Here is a 9221-nt window from a genome sequence, read left to right on the forward strand (position 1 = left end):
AACTTAATGCAACAATTTACTGAGCACCTACTCTGCATCTGTGATATGTTTTAAGGATCTAGCAGTACTCTCCAAGGTTGTTGGACTAGGCAGACAAAAAAGAAGAAGAAGAAGAAGAATTACAGCATAGGGTGAAAAAGAGCATAATAATGTTGGTAAGTACTATATGTAATAGTGGTACAAAAGAGCAAGTATTTGCCTTGTGAGCTGGAAGTCATCAAAGAGCTCTCAGAAAAGAAGGTATTTCGACTGGAACTGTAAAGAGGAAAAAAACTTAGCCTGCCAGACATTCCAGGCAGAGAAAAACAGCACTTGCAAAAGCAGGAATGTCTGAAATGAGCTGGCACACTCAAGAGACTATAAGTAGTCCAGTGATGTAAAGAAAGAGTAGTGATGGGAGAGACTGACAGTGATCAAGATCGTGGCAAGACAGTTTGTCATGACTTACGTCGTTCTTTTCTGCTCAGTATCTTTTTCCCCTTCAAGTGATGATAGCACCATGATTTTCTTTTCTTTGAGGAACCACACTTTCCCTACTCTTTATGATCTTGATTGGGCTATCTTTCACGGAAACCTCCTAGAGACAGACAATGACTCAAAACTATTCAGTTTAGGATTCTGTCTTCCTTGGTTACAGTGATTAATTCAAGGCACATGACCCAAGCAGGCCAATAAGAATTTTCTCTAAGATTTGATGTATGGCAATTGGATAGTCTTCTTCCTTTGGAATCTCGAACTGTATGGATAGCAGCTACTGTCTCCTGCTGCATGCAAGTTGTAGTGAGCAAACACACTAAAGAAGGCAGAATCCAGGGATGCAGTGAGAGAGACCAAAAGAAATGGAAAGATGAAGCCCAAGTGATATCACTTGAGTAGTGTGCCTGAAGCTTTTGATCAATTCCTGTACACTCATTGCCTGGGTTCTACCTGAACCACTTTAAACTGATATCCATCACTTATGATGAAGACAGTCCTACTATGAAACCATGTTCATCACATTGGACTTTATTATACAGGTAATGAAGAGGGTCCTTGAAAAGTCTGGAGCAGTGACTAGATGTGTGTTTTAGAAAGTGTACACTGGTGACTATGTAGAGAATGAGTAAGAGTAAGGATGGTCAGGGAACCTAGTTATAAAACTAGTATGAAAATCTAGATAAGACACCTGAAAGACATGAACTAAGGCAATACTAGTGGTCTTGAGTGGAAAGAATCCATTTTGAGGAAGATTGAAAATGTAGTCAACTGAGTAAGAGGTGTGAGGGGGAAGAGGAGGTATTCAGGGGAAAGGATTAGCATTCTTGCTTGGTGTTTTAGGTTGAGTGGTTTTTTGGTTAACCAAAAGAGGGAATCCAAGAAGAGGTAAATACGGGGGGTGGGAAGAAGTAAGTTCATTCAAGGAAATTTTAAGTTGAAGATTTTATGGCACATTGATGTGGAGATGTCTAGTTGTCTAGACATCTAGATGTCTAGATGCTGCTGATGTGGCAGTCAGTTAGATAGTTCTACCACTTCTGACTAAAGTCTTACCAGGAGATCCAGATTTGTATGTCACCACTATACAGAGAATGCCAGAAGCTTTTGAGGTGGAAGAGATCACTCTGGGAAACGGTATGGAGTGAGAAGAGAAAATCAAGGACAAAACTTTGTAGAACAACAGCATCTAAGAGGTAGACTTGTAATGGGAACTGGAAAGGAGATGTTGGAGAGATGGAGGAGGAATTATGAAAGAGTGGTGTCCCAGAAGCCAAGCTATTGTCAATGGCATGAAGTACCTTGGGTTAGGTCAGTAAGATAAAGATTATAAGATATAACTTTTTTGACTATTTTGATGTCTCCTGTGACTGGCAAGAATATTGACTGAAGTGGTTTGCCGTTCCCTTTTCCAGCAGACCATGTTTTGTCCACCATGATCCGTCTGTCTTGGGTGGCCCTGCGTGGCATGGCTCCTAACTTCACTGAGTTACACAAGGCTGTGATCATTTTGGTTAGCTTTCTATGATTGTGGTTTTCCTTCTGGAGATTATAGGATTATAGTTCTTGCTTCTTCTGTCTGCCCTCTGATGGATGTAGATAAGAGGCTTATGTAAGCTTCCTGATAGGAGGGACTGGCTGTGGGGAAAACTGGGTCTTACTCTGGTGCACAGGGCCATGCTCAGTAAATCTTTAATCCAATTTTCTGCAGACTTAATTATTTGGTCTAAGGTGACTCAGTCCCGAGGGAAGAGAAGCCCCAGCAAGATGGTAGGAGGGGCAGAATCACATTTGTAATAAAACCCCATATTCATCAGAGATGCTCAGAGGGCTCAAACATACCTTGTGTGCACCAGGGCCAAGAGACTCCACAGAGACTGAGACAGAACTGTGTTTGAGTATCTCCTGAAGAGGTATGGGTCAGCAGTAGACTGCTGCGGGTGCAGGGGCTCTGGGAGCAGTGGACCTTGGTATGGCATAAGCCCTCTTGGAGGAGGTCACCATTAACCCCACCATAGTGCCACCAGAACTTAACACAGGACTGGCACAGACAGAGCCTTGTGTGCACCAGAACCCAGAATAAAGAGCAATGACCCCACAAGAGACTGACCCAGACATGCCTGTGAGTGTACAGGACTCTCCAGCAGAGGCATGGGTGAGCAGTGGCCTGCTACAAGGTTGGGGGCACTGGGAGGTTACCATTATCTTCATTACCTCCACCATAGTTTGGCCTCAGATCAAATAACAGGGAGGGAGTAGAGCACCACCCTTCAATAGAAAATTGAATTAAAGATTTACTGAGCTTGGCTCCACCCATCAGAGTAAGACCCAGTTTCCCCCTCAGTCAGTCTCTCCCATCAGGAAGCTTCCATAAGCCTCTTATCCTTCTCCATCAGAGAGCAGAAAGACTGAAAACCACAATCAGAGAAAACTAACCAATCTGATCACATGGACCACAGCCTTGTCTAACACAATGAAACCGTGAGGCATGCTGTGTAGGGCCACCCAAGATGGATGGGTCATGGTGAAGAGTTCTGACAAAATGTGGTCCACTGGAAAAGGGAATGGCAAATCACTTCAGTGTTCTTGCCTTGAGAACCCCATAAACAGTATGAAAAGGCAAAAAGATAGGTCACTGAAAAATGAACTCCCCAGGTCGGTATGTGCCCAATATGCTACTGGAGATCAGTGGAGAAATAACTCCAGAAAGAATGAAGAGATGGAGCCAAAGCAGAAACAACACTCAGTTGTGGATATGACTGGTGATGGAAGTAAAGTCCAATGCTGTAAAGAGCAATATTGCCTACGAACCTTGAATGTTAGGTTCATGAGTCAAGGCAAATTGGGAGTGGTCAAACAGGAGATAGCAAAAGTCAATATCGACATTTGAGGAATCAAGAACAAAAATGGACTGGAATGGGTGAATTAAATTCAGATGATCATTATATCAACTACTGTGGGCAAGAAACCCTTAGAAGAAATGGAGTAGCCATCATAGCCAATGAAAGAGTCCAAAATGTAGTACTTGGATGCATTCTCAAAAATGACAGAATGATCTCTGTTCACTTCCAAGGCAAACCATTCAATATCACAGTAACCCAAGTCTATGACCCGACCAGTAATGCTGAAGAAGCTGAAGTTGAACAGTTCTGTGAAGACCTACAAGACCTTCTGGAAGTAACACCCAAATAGATGCCCTTTTCATTATAGGGGACTGGAATGCAAAAGTAGGAAGTCAAGAAACACTGGGAATAATAGGCAAAATTGGCCTTGGAGTACAGAAAGAAGCAGGGCAAAGGCTAATAGAGTTTTGCCAAGAGAACATACTGGTCATAGCAAATACCCTCTTCTAACAACACAAGAGAAGACCCTACACATGGACATCACTGGATGCTCAATACAGAAATCAGCTTGATTACATTTTTTGCAGCAAAAGATGGGGATGCTCTATACAGTCAGCAAAAACAAGACCAGGAGCTGATTGTGGCTCAGATCATGAACTCCTTATTGCAAAATTCAGACTTAAATTGAAGAAAGTAGGGGAAACCACTAGACCATTAAGGTATGCTGCTGTTGCTGCTAAGTCGCTCCAGTCGTGTCTGACTCTGTGCGACCCCATAGATGGCAGCCCACCAGGCTCCACCGTCCCTGGTATTCTCCAGGCAAGAACACTGGAGTGGGTTGCCATTTCCTTCTCCAATGCGTGAAAGTGAAGTTGTTCAGTCGTGTCCGACTCTTCGCGACCCCATGGACTGCAGCCTACCAGGCTCCTCCATCCATGGGATTTCCCAGGCAAAAGTACTGGAGTGGGTTGCCACTGCCTTCTCCACATTCAGGTATGACCAAAATCAAATCCCTTATGATTATCCAGTGGAAGGGACAAATAGATTCAAGGATTAGATCTGATAGAGTGCTTGAAGAACTATAGTTGGAGGTTCATGACATTGTACAGGAGACAGTGATCATGACCATCCCCAAGAAAAAGAAATGCGAAAAGGCAAATAGTTGTCTGAGGAGGACTTACAAATAGCTGAGAAAAGAAGAGAAGCTAAAGGCAAAGGAGAAACAGAAAGATATAGCCATTTGAATTCAGAGTTCCAAAGAATAACAAGGAAATAAGACAGCCTTCCTCAGTGATCAATGCAAAGAAATGGAGGAAAATGATAGAATGGGAAAGAATAAAGATCTCTTCAGGAAAATTAGAGATACCAAGGGAATATCTCATGCAAAGATGGGCTCAATAAAGGAGAGAAGTGGTATGGACCTAGCAGAAGCAGAAGGTATTAAGAGGTGGTGAGAATACACAGAAGAACTATACAAAAAAGATCTTCACGACCCAGATAATCACAATGACATGATCACTCACCTAGAACCAGACATCCTGGAATGTAAAGTCAAGTGGGCATTAGGAAGCATCATTCTGAACAAAGCTAGTGGAGGTGATGGAGTTCCAGTTGAGCTATTTCAAATCCTAAAAGATGATGCTGTGAAAGTGCTGCAGTCTATATGCCAGCAAATTTGGAAAACTCATCAGTGTCCACACAACTGGAAAAGGTCAGTTCTCATTCCAGTTCCAAAGAAAGGCAATGCCAAAGAATGCTCAAAATTGAAGTTGCTCAGATGTGTCCAACTCTTTGAGACCCCATGGACTGTAGCCTACCAGACTTCTCTGTCCTTGGGATTTTCCAGGCAAGAATACCAGAGTGGGTTGCCATTTCCTTCTCCAGAGGATCTTCCCAACCCAGGGATCGAACCCAGGTCTCCCACATTGCAGGCAGACACTTTACCCTCTGAGCCACTAGGGAAGCCCAAGAATGTTCAAACTATCATGCAATTGCACTCATCTCACATGCTAGCAAATTAATACCCAAATTTTCCAAGCCAGGCTTCAACAGTACATGAATCACGAAATTCCAGATGTTCAAGCTGGATTTAGAAAAGGCAGAGGAACCAGAGATCAGATTGCCAGCATCCATTAGATTGTTGGAAAAGCAAGAGAGTTCCAGAAAAACATCTACCTCTGTTTTATTGACTATGCTAAAGGCTTTGACTGTGTGGATCAAAACAAACTGAGGAAAATTCTTAAAGAGATGGGAATATCAGATGACCAGACCTGCTTCCTGAGAAATCTGTATGCAGGTCAAGAAACAACAGTTAGAATTGGACATGGAGCAACAGACTGGTTCCAAATTGGGAAAGGAGTACATCAAGGCTGTATCTTGCCACCCTGCTTATTTAACTTTTATGCAGAGTACATCATGTGAAGTACCAGGCTGGATGAAGAACAACCTGGAATCAAGACTTCCGGGAGAAATATCAATAACCTCATATATGCAGATGACACCACACTTATGGCAGAAAGTGAGGAAGAACTAAAGAGCCTCTTGATGAAAATGAAAGAGAAGAGTGGAAAAGTTGGCTTAAAGCTCAACATTCAGAAAACTAAGATCATGGCAACTGGTTCCATCACTTCATGGCAAATAGATGGGGAAACAGTGGAAACAGTGAGATATTTTATTTTGGGGGGCTCTCAAATCACTGCAGGTGGTGGTGACTGCAGCCATGAAATTAAAAGATGCTTGCTCCTTGGAAGAAAATTTATGACTAACCTAGACACCATATTAAAAAGCAGAAATGTCACTTTGCCAACAAAAGTCCATCTAGTCAAGGCTATGGTTTTTCCTTTAGTCATGTATGAATGTGAGAGTTGGACTATAAAGAAAACTGAGTGCTGAAGAATTGATGTTTTTGAACTGTGATGTTGGATAAGACTCTTGAGAGTCCCTTGGACAGCAAGGAGATCCAACCAGTATATCCTAAAGGAAATTGGTCCTGAATATTCATTGGAAGGATTGATGCTGAAGCTGAAACTTCAATACTTTTGCCACCTGATGCTAAGAACTAAGTCATTGAAAAGACCCTGACGCCGGGAAAGATTGAAGGCGAGAGAAGAAGGGGATGACAGAGGATGAAATAATTGGATGGCATCACCAGCTAAATGGACATGAGTTTGAGAAAACTCTGAGAGATAATGAAGGACAGGGAAGTGTACTGCAGCTCAGGGGGTCACAAAGAGTCGAACACGACTGAGTGGCTGAACAACCTGTGATTGGAGTCTGAGCAATTTCAAGGAAGCATAGAAGCTGAGAAGATAAGACTTTTTAAGCAGAAGTATGTCCATCCAATTTAATCTTTCTCATATTCTCAGATACACTATAGTTTATATGTAGAATTTTGCTGCATTTTATACTACATAGAGGACATAACAAGCAGGATTTTATGAAAAACATGTAGTCTTTTATTGTGAGGTCTATACTTCTAACATGGGCAATATCTTGTGTAAAAGGATATGTCATAGATGATCTCAGAAACCCAAAAGACACGTCTTCTTGAACCATCTAGTTACTATATTTGTGTCTGTTTATACTATCACCTCGGGTACATCATGTCTCTCATTCAGGTTAAGTGCTTTAAATCTGATCAAATGATAATAGTTTACAAGTTAAAGAGATTGTTTAGAATTATGATTAGCTATCTTTGCATGCGTAGTCAGTCAGTCACTCAGTCAAGTCTGAGTCTTTGCTAACCTATGGACTGTAGTCCACCAGGCTCCTCTATCCATGGGATTCACCAGACAAGATTGCTGGAGTGGTTTGCCATACCCTCCTCCAGGGGAACCTTCCCAAACCAGGGATTGAACCCAGGTCTCATGCCTTCAGACAGATTCTTTACCATCTGAGCTACCAGGGAAGCCCAAGAATACTGGAGTGGGTAACCTATCCCTTCTCCAGGGGATCTTCCATTGATACCTTTGCCTCAATCTAAATATGCTCAAGTTGGGAACCAGATTAGGACTTAGAGCTATGTGTCTTTATACCTTCTTAGAGATATTGTGTGTGTAATCACACAACCACGGAATTAGACATGATTACTAAAATCATAAATGTTTACATCTTTTTAGTAGGACTATCTTTATATTTCACTTATTTGAATAGAGACTAGAAACTGGAGTTTACCTTCTTGACTCATTATGCTCGAACCTTAGACAAGTCTTTTGTCCACTCTGTACCTCTGTTTGAGTGTCTGCATGCTTAGTTGCTTGAGTCATGTCCAACTCTTTGTGATCCCATGGACTCTAGCCCGTCAAGTTTCTCTGTCCATGGGATTCTCCAGGCAGGAATACTGAAGTGGGTTGCCATTTCCTCCTCCAGAGGATCTTCTCAACCCAGGGATCAAACCCTTGGCTCCTGCACGGGCAGATTCTTGACCACTGAGCTACGAGGGAAGCCTATGTCTCTGTTTACTTATCTGTAGAATGGAGATAATGCTAGTGACTATCTTAGGGACCTTTCATGAAGATAATGTGAACTAGAATGTATAAAGCAACAAGGCCAGATTACTAGCACATAGCTGTTGCTCAGTTAGTTTCTATTGTTTTTATCATTATCATTATTAATATTAACATCAGAAGTAAAGATTTTTTTCATAGAATTTTTTTGCCTAGGACTCCTATTATTTTCTCTGGTCCAGCTGAATGCCACTGCTTTCAGGGCCTGTGATAGAAACCCCCATACTAAGCCACAAAGTCTCGAGAAACCCTCAGCCTTGATGTCAAGCTCTAGAGAGTGTAGCTTGCAGTATTTTTACCTTTGTACTCCCTGTGGGTGTTCAGAAAATGAGAGATTTATAGAATTTTTTCCTTCCTTCTGTTGCTTATGGTTTAATTTTTTGCTAAAGGGAAAATATTTTGCCACATGTCCACATCCTCAGTTTTATCACATCAGAGAGAAATGCTGGCAGCAGCTCTTACTTCTCCAGATGTGAGCTCCTTCTTGGGTGGCTGTCTGTGTGTTTCTGGTCACAGAACATCTCATTTTCAGAAATAGCAATATCATGCACCAACACTAAACTCATTTCCTGTCTTGAGTGGGCCCAGAGCATTCCAGTAAAGTCACAAATGTGTTATAGACTGGGAAAGAATAGAAAACATGCTCCACTCTTTTGCAAGGTTTACCAAGATCCACGTGAATGAAACAGACTGACCTTGTGCTTTCATGTGAAGTATTAAAGTTCCCAGTTAAAGTCACTCAGTCGTGTCCAATTCTTTGCAACCCCATGGACTAGACAGTCCATGCAATTCTCCAGGCCAAAATACTAGAGTGGGTAGCCTTTCCCTTCTCCAGGGGATCTTCCCAACCCAGGGATCAAACCCAGGTCTCCTGTATTGCAGGCAGATTCTTTACCAGCTGAGCCACCAGGGAAGCCCAAGAATCCTGGAGTGGGTAGCCTATCCCTGCTCCAGGAGAACTTCCTGACCCAGGAATTAAACCAGGGTCTCCTGCATTGCAGGCAGATTCTTTACCAACTGAGATGTAGGCGAGGATGAAATGAGCCAGCCAAGGGCTAAACATGACAGCATGTTTTGATATTCAGGCTATGTCTGGCTGAGAACTTTGTAGCTCACTTATGTTCATTCCTCTGAGCATGGACAATTTTTTTTCCTTAACAATCTCAAGAAATAGAAACTTCAACATGAAACCTGTAAGGAAGCTGTGATATGCACTTGTAGTTATCAGGACACTTTCTGGAGTCCCAATCACCAGTATCATTGATAGCTTATGGTGAACGGTGTTGGACTTGTGATCGCCGAAGAAGATTTAGCTTCAGGACCAGAGACCAGGCTTGATCACTCGAGAGCTTTTGTGTAGCAGAATTTTATTAAAGTATAAAAATGGACAGAGAAAACT

The sequence above is a fragment of the Muntiacus reevesi genome, chromosome 5 (genome assembly GCF_963930625.1).
Source record: "Muntiacus reevesi chromosome 5, mMunRee1.1, whole genome shotgun sequence".
Classification (NCBI taxonomy): domain Eukaryota; kingdom Metazoa; phylum Chordata; class Mammalia; order Artiodactyla; family Cervidae; genus Muntiacus; species Muntiacus reevesi.